Source organism: Tenrec ecaudatus, chromosome 12 (genome assembly GCF_050624435.1).
Source record: "Tenrec ecaudatus isolate mTenEca1 chromosome 12, mTenEca1.hap1, whole genome shotgun sequence".
Lineage (NCBI taxonomy): Eukaryota > Metazoa > Chordata > Mammalia > Afrosoricida > Tenrecidae > Tenrec > Tenrec ecaudatus.
The window spans coordinates 36,184,327-36,196,481 of NC_134541.1; the positions used below are offsets into that span (position 1 = coordinate 36,184,327).

At 51.9% G+C, this 12,155-nt stretch overlaps 1 protein-coding gene across 3 annotated transcripts in view; it reads right to left on the reverse strand.

Annotated features, from left to right (window-relative positions):
- RASSF2 (Ras association domain family member 2) overlaps nt 1–11,778 on the reverse strand; it is a 48,962-nt gene extending 37,184 nt beyond the window's left edge. For 2 of the 3 annotated variants that reach the window (XM_075563963.1, XM_075563962.1), the window contains exons 1-3: nt 11,658–11,778; nt 10,672–10,744; nt 9,179–9,304 (exon numbers count right to left, since the gene is read on the reverse strand). The gene's annotated coding sequence lies outside the window, so the exon portion shown is untranslated. The remainder of the gene's footprint in view (nt 1–9,178; nt 9,305–10,671; nt 10,745–11,657) is intronic. The other variant, XM_075563964.1, reaches the window with a different exon arrangement.
- Nucleotides 11,779–12,155: the final 377 nt, after the last annotated feature.

Genomic DNA, 12,155 nt, shown 5'->3' on the forward strand with positions numbered 1-12,155 from the left:
CAGGCTTCCCCACACCCTCGTCTGAATTCCTGAATGATCGGAGGAAGCTGTCCTGCGAGTCCAAGGGGACCTGCCTTCCCGCTCTGCCAGCAGGCTGGTGACCAAGTTAGCAACCAGAGAACGACCCGTGGGATTCAGAGCAGCAAGAAGCTTGTTTACTAGGAAGTCCCACCATTGTCCCCACTATCCGAAAGCTTCTGACGTTTTGGATGGGGGTTGAAGGACGCCTTTTAATCCCCTAGCAGAGAACCGGGACGTTGGGACAGAGCAAAAGAAGGCAGAAAGGAAATAAAAATTCCAGAGAGCAAAGCTGTGTGTATTGAGTGTGTGTGTGTGTGTGTGTGTGTTTTCATGTAGAATTAGACCCCAGCTCAGAGATCTCAGGGGACCCAACAAAGTCTACAGACCCCCAGAGAGGGGCCCAATCATATCTGCCTCCTTGAAGCAGTGCTTTTATCAAATCTAATAGAGGCCCTGACAAGACCTATCCCTTCATAAGTTAAAAGACAACAGTGAGACTCTCCTGAGACTGGGTGGAGCTAATGGGAAAATAAGAACTTATTGGAAGCAGCGCTAGCCCAATAAACTAAGCACAGGTAAATGTCACTGACTGGTGTGCATTTCGTAAAACCAAGGGCCACCACAGGACAGGTTTTCGTGTCCTATCTGACGAAGGGAGATGTTTGAGGCAAATTAACCTTCTTCCTTAATTTGGAAGGGTTATGGGATTTAAGTGGAGCCCCCTGCCCAGGTCGCCCACCAGGGCCCTCCCCTTTACCCACCTGAGGCTCAGGATCTCAGCTCTTCAGAGATTCTACTTCCAGACAGGTAAGGAGGGGCTGCCTTCAGCCTCCCCCCGCTACCCCATTTCCTACAACCTCCGGTTTCTCTGAAAACCACACTTCCTGTTTATTGAGCGGTTTCCAAGTCACAGATCTCTCCAAGAGTCATCTCTGACCTCACACCCCCTTCCTGCAGGGAACCCCAGTATTTCTCTTCCTTTTTTGGTGCTATAAGCTGAGAGTCGGGTTTGGTGTGCAGACATCTTGGGGGTTCCTCAATTAGCCACCTGAGGCCAGGGTCAGAAGGCCAAAGTCCAGCAAGCCGGCCTCCTCCCCACTCGGAGATAGAAAAGGCTTGAACTTGGGAAGGGGTGAGGAGGGCCAGTGATGAGGGAAGGACCGAGCATGTGCTGAGCCCCATCTCTGTGGTTACTGCCTTGTGGGTCCCTGGTATTCACCCCATCTTGTCCCCACTCAGCAAAGTGTGAGGGGAAGTCACCTCACAGCAGACCGTGCAGCCTTCCCAGTGCCAGGAGGAAGGGCACTGACGGGGCTTTCCAGAATATCTCCAGGGGCTCAGGGAAAGTTCGCCACCACACCATGTCCACACCCTCCTCTGTGCCTACCCTGACACAAGCTGACACTTAAAAAGTCAGCTTCTCTGGTGCCTGGCTATTACAAGATACAGCACCTGGGGTTTTAAAGGCCTATAGTTAAACAAGCGACCCTCCATCAGGAAGCAACAAATCCCACGTGGAAGAAGCACACCAGCCTGTGTATTTAGGAGGTGCGACGGGAAGAGATATCAGATGTTGAAAAACAAGCAACCAAATCATTGGGAAGGGGTGCGGATGCAGTGGAGACCCAAAACCCACCTGCAAGGTAACTGGACAGTCCCTCTCAGAGGGGCCACATGGAAGGTATGATAGATCCAGGGTGAGGTATGGCACTGACGAACCACACAATTCTCCTGTAGTTCTTTAATCTCTTCTCCCCTTACTATTATGATTTGTTTGTTTTTTAACCTCATTAAGCATGTTCATTTGTGCATTTGTATATTTACGATCATTCCTGTTCAGTACATGAAAGCCAAGAGAGATAACCCTTCAGAAACAGTAACAGGAGTAATGGTTCCCTGAGGGAATGAGGAGAGAGAGAGGAAGTGGGGGCAGGGGGTGTTGATAGCCTTGATAATTGTGTAACTCCACTCGATAGGATTGAATAACAGAACTGTTTGTAAATGGATCTATTGAAATGTGTAAGAACAAAAAAAAAAGAGAGAGAGAGAGAGAATAAGGGTCCTAGGTGGTAGGATGGGGGAGGGAGGAGACAAAGGGGAGTTGATATCCAGGAGATCAAGAAAAAAGAAAATATTTTGAAACTAATTGTGGTAGCAATGATACAACACTGCTTGATGTGATTGAACTGTGGAATGTTAGGAGATCTGTAAGAGTTCCCAATAAAATGATTAAAAATATATATTTTTTAAAAAGTCAGCAACAAAGCCCACATGGAAGAAGCACACCAGTCTGTGAGATGACAAGACATCGAAGGGATCAAGTATCAGGCATCAAAGACAAAAAAAAAAAATCATAGCATTGTGAATTAGGGAGAGTGCCGAGGGGGGACCCAGGGCCCATCTGGGGAAAATTGGACATCCCCTTGCAGAAGGGCTGCGGGGAGGAGACGAGCCAGTCAGAGTGTAGTGTAACACTGATGAAATATACAATTTTCCTCTAGTTCTTAAGTGCTCACCTCCCCCACAATATCATGATCCCAATTCTACCTTACGTATCCGGCTGGACCAGAGGGTGTACACTGGCACAGATGGGAGCTGGAAATACAGGAAATCCAGGACAGATGAACCCCTCAGGATCAGTGGTGAGAGTGGTGATATCAGGAGGGTAGAAGGAAGGTGAGGGAGAAAGGGGGAATGGATGACAAGGTCTACGTATGGCCTCCTCCCTGGAGGATGGACGGCAGAGAAGTGGGTCGGGGAGACGTTGGATAGTGTAAGATATGATAAAATAATAATAATTTATGGATTATCAGGGGTTCGGGGGGAGAGGAGAGCGGGAAGGAGCAGAAAAAATGAGCTGATACCAAGGGCTCAAATAGAAAGCAGGTGTTTCGAGAATGATGATGGCAACATATATACGAATGTGCTGGACACAAATGATGTATGTACGGATTGTGAAGAGAATTGTAAGCGCCCCTAATAAAATGATTTTGAAAAGTCAGCCTCTCAATGGTCTTCAAACGTTTACCCCAGAAATCTTTCTTCTCCTTTCCTGACTTTCCTAACTGCCGGGGCTATAAGGGGAGCCTCCCGCTGGACAGGTGGAACACATGAGGAACTTGAAGTGTTGGCCACAGAACCAAGAGTCCCAGAAAAAAGCCACTTGATCCTCTCCCGTGGCCCTTGAAAGAGAGCCTGGAGACCTGCTTTCCTGGTTCTGGGCCTGCAGCTTTGTGACCTCATCTCACCTCAGAAGTTGAAAAACAAGCAACCAAATCAATGGGAAGGGGCATGGATGCAGTGGAGGCCCAAAACCCACCTGTAAGGTAACTGGACAGTCCCTCTCAGAGGGGCCACATGGAAGGGATGATAAATCCAGGGCCACCTCAAGTACACACACCACCACCCCCTGACTCATCGTTCTCCCAAAAAGAGCAGCCAGTGGGTCTGAACCACCAACCTTGTGGTTAGCAGCCCAGTACCTAGCCTACGGCACCACCAGGTCCCATTCCACTGCACCAACTTAAACAAACAAAAACCCCAAACCCGCTGCCATCAAATCAATTCCGACTCAGGATAGAATTGCCCCTTTTGGGTTTCCAAGGCAGGAAATCTTTTTAAGAACAGATGACTCCATGGTGTCCTGCAGAGTGGCTGATGGTTTTGAGCTGCTGACCTTGTGGTTAGCAGCCGAACACCCACCCCACAGCCCCACCCACCAGAGCCTCATTATCCTGTTCCTCCGCATACACCTCAGGGATGGCCCAGAATCCTACAAGGAGCTTCAGGAAGAGGGCGCCGATGATGTAAGGCTAATACACATCTTCCCCAGAGAACTTGGCGTCCTGAGCTCCCTATTGGCTGAAAGTCCTTGTGCATGCACCCCGAGCCTTGCACGTTGTGCCGGGACTTCAGAGGCAGTGCCTAGGGTGGGGCTTTCTCTTTCTCAGTTGCATCTGGAAAGCAAACTGAGCAACTGTAGGTCAGAGGCTCAGAGACCCAGATGCACCTCCCCAACCACACACAAACAACTGGACCCCAAGCCCCAGCCAGGTGCAACCACACCCTGGTCGCCTCTGAGGCCAGCCGGCTGCACGCCTCACTCACTGACCACCAGCCTGACAGGTAGGCCAAGTCTGGACACCAGCCCCAGGCCATGGGAGCAGGAGCAGGAAGGATGGCTGGGGCATGTGGCCTACCCCTAGAGTCCCCAGCTGGTCTGGTACCAACAGTTACCACAGTCAGCTGCTAATCCAAAAACTGTGTCTTCAACCCCACTCAGAGGCATCTCAGGCCTTGCAATCAACTTTCAAAAAAACCACCTGTAGACAATCTGTTGGGCACGCAGGTGACGTTAACAGTGATGGAGTAGCCTGCGCCGTTGAATTTCACATGGAGAAATGGCTGAGTTGGTTTGACGTTCCACTGAGTGTCTTTTCATCACAATAAAAAACGTTTTTTTAAAGCCCCTGTTCTACTCAGACTCACGTGGGGACACCATGAACCAAGACTGAAAACTCACTGCCATCGAATCAGTACTAACTCACAGCGACCCTCTGGGACAGCGTAGAACTGCCTCTGACGGTGGCTGAGACGGCAACTCGTTACAAGAGTAGAAAACCCTGTCTTTCTCCCTCTGAGCATCCAGTGGTTTTGAACTCCTGACCTCGGGTTAGAAGTCCAACTCATAACCACTACGCTACCTGGGCTCCTGGGGACCCGGTGCGTCAGTCAATTGAAGTGCAATGGGGTTTTGGGTGGTTGTGGCTTGAAAGTGACCCTGCCAAGGGCCAAATGGTATGGCTCTCACTTACTTTTCTCTTTTCATTTTAAGTGAAACAGTTTACAGACAATAGAACAGCAAACATTTAAGCATCAAAAATCTCCCCCAAATCAATCCCACCACCCAGAGATAAATGGGTAGACATGTTTTACAAAAACAGCACCCTGCATGACTAGCTGCTTTTAAGAAATACACTGTATTTTTTAATGTTAATCCACACATATCTATATCCCCACAAAGTTTTTAGCCCAATGGTATTCCAACGTAATTTTTTAAAACCCATCCATTGCCACAGAGTCAGTTCTGAGTCGCGGCAACACCACGTGCCTTGTGGTTGGCTTGGCTGTAATCCTTCCAGAGCAGTGGCAGGCCTTCCTGCCTCAGTGCTGCTGAGGGGTTAAATCAGTCTTTAGGTTAGTAGCTGACTGAGATCAAGCTGTGTGCTCTACCCAGGAATGTTAGTGTTACACAATTCCCACTCATAGACACTCCCTAGAATAGACATGCTCCTTAAGGCCTCGGAGAGAGAAAAATCTTTTTTTTTAATTATTTTATTGGGGGCTCTTACAGCTCTTATCAGAATACATCCATTCATCCATTGTGTCGAGCACATTTGTACATATGTTGCCATCATCATTTTCAAAACATTTTCTTTCTACTTGAGCTCTTGGGATCCACTCACTTCCTGCCCCTTCCCTCACCCTCCCTCCCTTATGAACCCTTGATCAGTTATCATTTTATTTTTTTCGTGTCTTACACTGACCGATGTCTCCCTTCACCCACTTTTCTGTTGTCCATCCCCCTGGAAAGGGGTTATATGTAGATCATTGTGATCGGTTCCCCCTTTCTCCCCACACCTTACCCTTACCCTCCTGGTATTGCTACACTAATTATTGGTCCTGAGGGACTTATCTGTCCTAGTTTCCCTTTGTTCCAGCCCATCCCTTATCTGTACCAGTGTACATGCTCTGCCCTAGCCGGATTTATAAGATAGAATTTGGGTCAAGATAGTTGGGGGTGGGGGAGGAAGCATTAAAGAACTAGAAAGTTGTTTTGTTGGTGCTGTACTACACCCCAACTGGCTCGTCTGAGTGTAAATCTTCAGGGGAACAGAAAGCCTCATCTTTCTCCCTCCAAGTGGGTTTGAACCCCTGATCATGCAGTTAGTTTGCAGCCCAATGCTTAGCACTACCAATGCTCCTTAATTTTAGTAGTTCACTCAAAACCTCATTGCCGTCAAGTTGATGCTGAGTCATGGAAACTCTTTATGGGAGTGAAAGCCTCATCCGTCTCCCAAGAAGCTCCTGGTAGGTTTGAACTGCTGGCCTTGTGGTTAGCAGCCCAAGACATAACCACTATGCTACCAGAGCTCCTGACCTTAGTATAAATGTAAATAACCAGTTTAATATTGTTTGACATTTAAACTGTCTCCACTGCTTATTTTTCAGAATGCTACGAGGAAAGGCTTTTACATCTATTTTTCTTCATTGTGTCCAATGACATCCTTAGGGTAAGAATTCCTAGGGGTGCAATTTTCAAGAAAACACAAAGAATAAAACCCTATCCGCGACGTTGACCTCTTTTCTCCATAAAGAATATTCCACTTAGGCATCTGTGCCATTGAATACTAGACCGGAATGATAGGTCTTCTCATAAGAAACTAGCCCTTCGCTGCCCTTCTTCACACCCATGCTATGAAGCCCCACAGCGGTAGGATTATATTGGCTCGATGCCTACTGCATTCCCTTGAACCAGCAGAGTTCTAGGATGACTGAGTGCTGGATGTCCCATGGTCATCACCACAAGTGTGGAAACGTGATAGGTCTCTGTTACCGGTTCTGTCCTGTGTGTGGACAGACAGAAGACTCCGGGGACCCTTCTCAGAAGACCACAGATGTTCAAGCTAGAAGAGTGTGTGGCATCATCCCTTGGAGCATCCCTTGCCTTGGAGGGAGGCCTAGGAAGACTGACCTTGCAAACACTCCAATAATTACTGAATGGACCCCAGAAGGGTCTCACCCATGGTCACTCAGCTAGTTCAGGATCAAACTCAAACCCACCCAAGTCTTAGACCCTGGAACACTCTTTCTTCTCCTTCCTCTATGCCCAAACTTGGAGCTTGAGATAATATGGGCCGTGATTTTGCTCAGTCATGAACAATTGTGTGCTGGAGGGCCAACGGTGTCCACATTTCAACTCTGTGTTCAATGTAAGTCAGCCAGGGGGCAAATATTTACACCCTGGGTATTGGCAAACGCCATCTAGCATGTTTGTCCTCCTGGGCAGCTAGCTGTTAAGCTTTACTAGCACACCACTGGTCACAACGTAGGTGCAAAAGCTATATGCAGGTGACCTCAGTTTCTCATCAGAGGACAACCTCTTTCTTTAAAGTATTACCATTCTACGTGTTCTTTCAAATATACACCCCAAAATTCATCTTGACCCCTTCCAATGTTAATCATGAGCCAGTCTGTGTTCTCCCAAGGGCTCATTTGATCGTTACAATATCACTGTGAAATCATTATCATTTCCATCTTACAATCGGGGAAACTGAGGGTCAAAGAGTTTAAATGTCTTATCAGTCTTAGGGACTACTTCTGGGGGATGCCATCCTAGACAGGGAAGCTCTGAGAAACTGAGTCACCATGAGTACCCTGCTGGAGAACCCTGAGAGGCAGTTTAGAACATGCCTCAATGTTATCCCGACAGGAAAGCAAGGAGGCCAGGGGAACGTGGACAAGATGCCTACAGTGTCTATTCCCAAACCAAATGCACTGCTGTCAAGTTGATTCCCACTCATAGCGATCCCACCGGGCAGAGTGGAGCTGCTTCATAGGATGGAAGCAAACTTCCACATCATCCTCTCATGGAGCGGCTGGAGAGTCTTGGGCTTTTCCGTAAGCTGCCAAGTGCTCAATCATCACACCATCAGGGCGATTACTCTCCAAAAGCGTCCAGCTAGAACAGTGGTTCCCCACCTTCCTAGTGCCGCAACCCTTTCATACAGTTCCTCATGTGGTGGTGACCCCCAACCATAACATTATTTTCGTTGCTACTTCATCACTATAATTTTGCTACTGCTATGAATCATAATGTAAGTATATGATGTGCGGGATGTATTTTCATTGTGACAAATTGAACATAAAGCACAGTGATGAATCACAAACAATATGTAATTTTATATTGTGAAATATCTATGCATTTTCCCATGGTCAGAAGTGACCCCTGAGAAAGGGTCGTTTGACCCCCAAAGGGGTCGCAACCCACAGGTTGACAACCGCTGGGCTAGAAGATGGTAAAATGCGGTTCAAGCTTCTTCTTCACTACACAATGCACCAGTAATCACAGTTCCTTAACTGAGGACCAAACACAAGTGACACATCCTGCTAGGGAAAAAAAAACGTTTTTGCCAGATCCCTTTGTATTAACAAAGCACAAGCCATCATTTTGCCAATTTTTACCAAAGGAGCTTCTAGCTCCAAGCTCCCTGCCATCAAGTCAATTCTGACTCCTATAGGCCAGGGTAGAACTGCTCCGGTGCATTTCCAAGACTGTAACTCTTTAAGTGAGCGAAAAAGCCTCATCATTCTCCTGAAAAGCAGACAGTGGTTTCAAACTGCTGACCTTGTCATTAGCAGCCCAACCCAACGCACAACCACAATGCCACCAGGGGCTCTTATCAATAGAGGGAATAGGAAATCCCCTTCTCAATGGCCTTTGCCCACCATGCAGGCTTTAGCCAAAGTCCCTTCCTGGCCCCTTGTTTAGCGAGGAGTTTCTCTCTCAGGCTCAACCACAGCGGCCTCAGGCAGGAGTCCCACAGCCCCAAGCTGTCATCCCAAAGAGCTGCATCAACCTGTGATTACAGTGTCCAGAGGCTCCCATCCCAGGGAGGAGCAGAAAACACCCACTGGCCGTCCAACCGCTGAATCTGGAGGATGTCCCTGTTTATGGAGCTCTGCTTCCCCCAGGCCTCTGACCCCCACCTGCCTCCTCAAACAGCCACATCCTCCCTGGGAACCCAAAAGCAGGCCAAATAAATAAGGCCAGTGAAAAATAAATAAAACCAGCAATCACAAGGTTAGGGCAGCTCACCCTACCTAAGTACTTATTTTAAACTCTTATGGGGAGACAGAGAGGTGTTTAAATAGGACAGTGTGTCATTGGGGGTAAGGAGCTGAATTGGGTTGTGGATTGTGGTAAGAGGGACAGGAAGGAGGCAGTGGGGGCTGCTGTCCTTCTAGAAAGACCCAGCTGCAGTACTCTGGGCAGCTGAGGCTTGAAGACAGGGACTGGACATCTTGTTCCATCCCAAGCACATTTTTGGCCCCTGGCCAGTTTCTCAGTCCCGAGGGGAGGAGAGGAAACACAGACCTGGAACTGCCCACGGGATCACCAGTCTGTCTGTCGTCCAGTCTCTCAGCAGGAGTCTGGCAACATGGTTCTGCTTCCACACACCCGCCTCTGCCAACCAGGGAGGCCGCTTACTGCCAAAGTATCCTAAAGTGGTCGGAAAACAATCATCAGGCCAAGGTCCTTTCTCGACTCAATGAGGAGTCCACTTTCTAGCCAGCCCCGCAGCCCTGCGCTGAGACAGTGGTGATGCCAAGACGCACCATGGTGGACACCTCTCCGTGAAACTCACCCAGCTGCTCACACATGCAGAGCGGACATAAAGCCTTGCTCCAGGGTACCAGGAAAGAGACCAAGACATCAAAGTAAAATGAGTGGGTGGTTTCCTGGTGAGGCCAGGGCATGTGTGAGTGGCTACCATCTTCAACTGACTCCTAAAAAAGCCTAACTGAGAAGCCTGGCCTTCCAGACAGAAACCATACCGAGATGCGGGGGGCGGGCGTGGGGGGACCATGGAGCCCCAGAGTCCAACAAGACCAACTCTCAGGAAGTCAGGGGTGGTGCTGGAAACACAGAAGGTTCCGGTATGGCACATGCCCCCACCCCATCCAGTAGGATACAAAAGCATGCCCCCCTCCCCCTGGAGGAGGGCTCAGGTGGGGGCTGTGATCCCCTGGGCTTTCCTGAGCCAGGCTCCTCCAAAGAAGTCCCTGGTCCTTCTGACCAGATTCCACACGTTTGCAAATGAAGGCAGCGGAGCCTGGAGATGTGTTTAGGCTGCCTTCCCAAAGGTGGATCTGTGGCGTGGCCACCTCAGCAGGATTCACCTTCCAGCCTGCCCCCGCACAGGGTATCCCAAATTGGACCAGCTACCCTCCCAGGACCCAGGCGGGTTCTATGTTCTGCTCCATCTTCTCCCAGGACCCAAAACAACCCCCTTTTTCCAAAACTACCCACCTCGGTGAGCCCAGCCATCTCTTCAGGCCCTCTGCTAGCCAGCCCCCAGTCCCTCGCCCCCTCCCCCTCCCCCTGTCCTGTCACAGTTGTCTGGAATAGACCAATGAAAAGACAGCCGGGTCCCCGCTCATGCCGCCCACCCCGGATCTCACTCCTCTGGGCATCTCCCAGGCAGACTCCACACTGAAGTCCTGGAGACCCTGCATATGGTGACACGTTTTGTTTTGTTTCGTTTTGTTTTAAACAAACACTCTTAAATACAATGTAACATACCATGGGAAGATTCTTTAACTAACTAACTAACTAAGCCGTGCCCAAGACGCTCCCGGGAGGTGAAAGTAGACCAATCGGTAAAATAGCGAATCCAAGCTCATCTTGGTGCCTCTGAAAACAGACCGCAGGCTCTGCCTCCTGCCGTTCCGCGGAATCACGGTCTCTAAACACATGTTGACGCCCATTCCACCGAGTCCCGCTGGGGCAAGAGGCCAGTCCTGCGCCTGGACCAGCCTGCTAGCTCTTTCGTTCATGCGTTCACTCCCCACGCGTAAAGAACTTACTATGAACCTGGCACGGTGTAGACACGCCTCTGCCCGCGGGTAGCACAGGTTTATGGCCCCGGAGTCCAGGCGCCTGGGAATAGATGGCATCGTGGGGTGAGTAGCCTCGCTCGCCCCTCCCCCCCACTCACCCCCACCGGTCTCCGAGCCACTGAGGACCCAAGGACCCCCGGAGTGCCCCAGATAAGAGCCAGGACCTTCGGTCTCCCTCGCAGGCCACCCGCCGGCCCGCTCGGCTGTCCCGGGGCTCCCTGGGCTGCGGCGCTGCGAGCACAGAGGCGCTCCAAACGCCGAGCTCCCGTGGGCGGGAGCCTCCGAGGCACCTGCCTGGTTGGGGCGCCCGGCTCAGCCGAAAAAGAAGCAAACTCGAGACTCCGGGGCGGACCCGAGACCTCAAAGGGGAAGTGGCGCGAGGGCGAGGGCAGGGGGAGTCGCCTCCCCGCGCTGGGGCTGAACTCCGCCTCTGGGGACCCATCCGTGGGGCCTGCCCATCCCTGCACCTGCCGCCAGCCCCAGCTCCCCAGGGCGCGCCAGGACCTCGGGGACCGGACTGTCCTGGGCGCGCAGGGAGGGAAGGACCGCCGGGGACGAGGGAGGAGGGCCAGCTCCGAGCCGCAACTTTCTGCGGCCGGACTGGAGGGCTGGGGCTGCGTGCGGAGGGAGGGAGGCCCGGCGCCCGAGAGGATTGAGGGGCTCGCCCGGATGGGGCAGGGATCACCGAGGGAAAACTTTCGGCTGCGGGGCGGAGAGGAGCGCCAGCACCTTGCGCTCTGCGTCCCGCAAACCCGCCGCTCGCGCCCAGCTTGCCTGCGTCCGGGGCCGGCGGCACGGCGCTCGCCGCAGGGACCGTGGAGTTGGGAAGTGGGGGCGCCGCGCGGCGGGCGGCTCCAGCCAGTGCCAGGCGCTGCGCTCGGCGGGCCCGGGGGTCGGGCGCCCCGCCCCTGCTCGCTCCCTCTCCCGCCCCCTCTGCCCTTATCTGCCCCTACCGGCTCGGGCCGTCTCGCCTGCGCTCCGCTGTCGATCGCTCTCCATCTCTGCCCACCCCTCCTCTCCTTCGCCTTTCTTCCTCTTCTCTCTGCTCTGCGCTCCTCTCCCGCCCTCCTGCCCCTCCCCCGAAGGGGGCGGAGCGTCTCCCCTCCCTCCCAGACAATGCGGTGGCTGCGCGTCCCCTTCCCAGCCAGCGAGCCGGAGCTGGGGCTGCGAGCGCCTCTTCCGGACTGGGGGAAGTGGGAGGAGGGCCGCGGTGGGGAGGAGGAGCTGGCTTCGCTGAGCCCCCTCCTCTTGCTGGAGTGAGCCTTGCCCGGTAGCCCCTCTGGCTTGCCTTGCGCTGTGACAGCCACGCGGCCCATGTGGAGCCCACCTCGAGAGCCTCATATTGTCCCAGTTGAGGATGTGGGATTACCCCCTCCCCGCCCCCGCCCCCAACACCCGGGCTCCTTCCAAAAAGCATTTGGGCTGGGCTAAGTAGGCCTCTGGGACTTGGC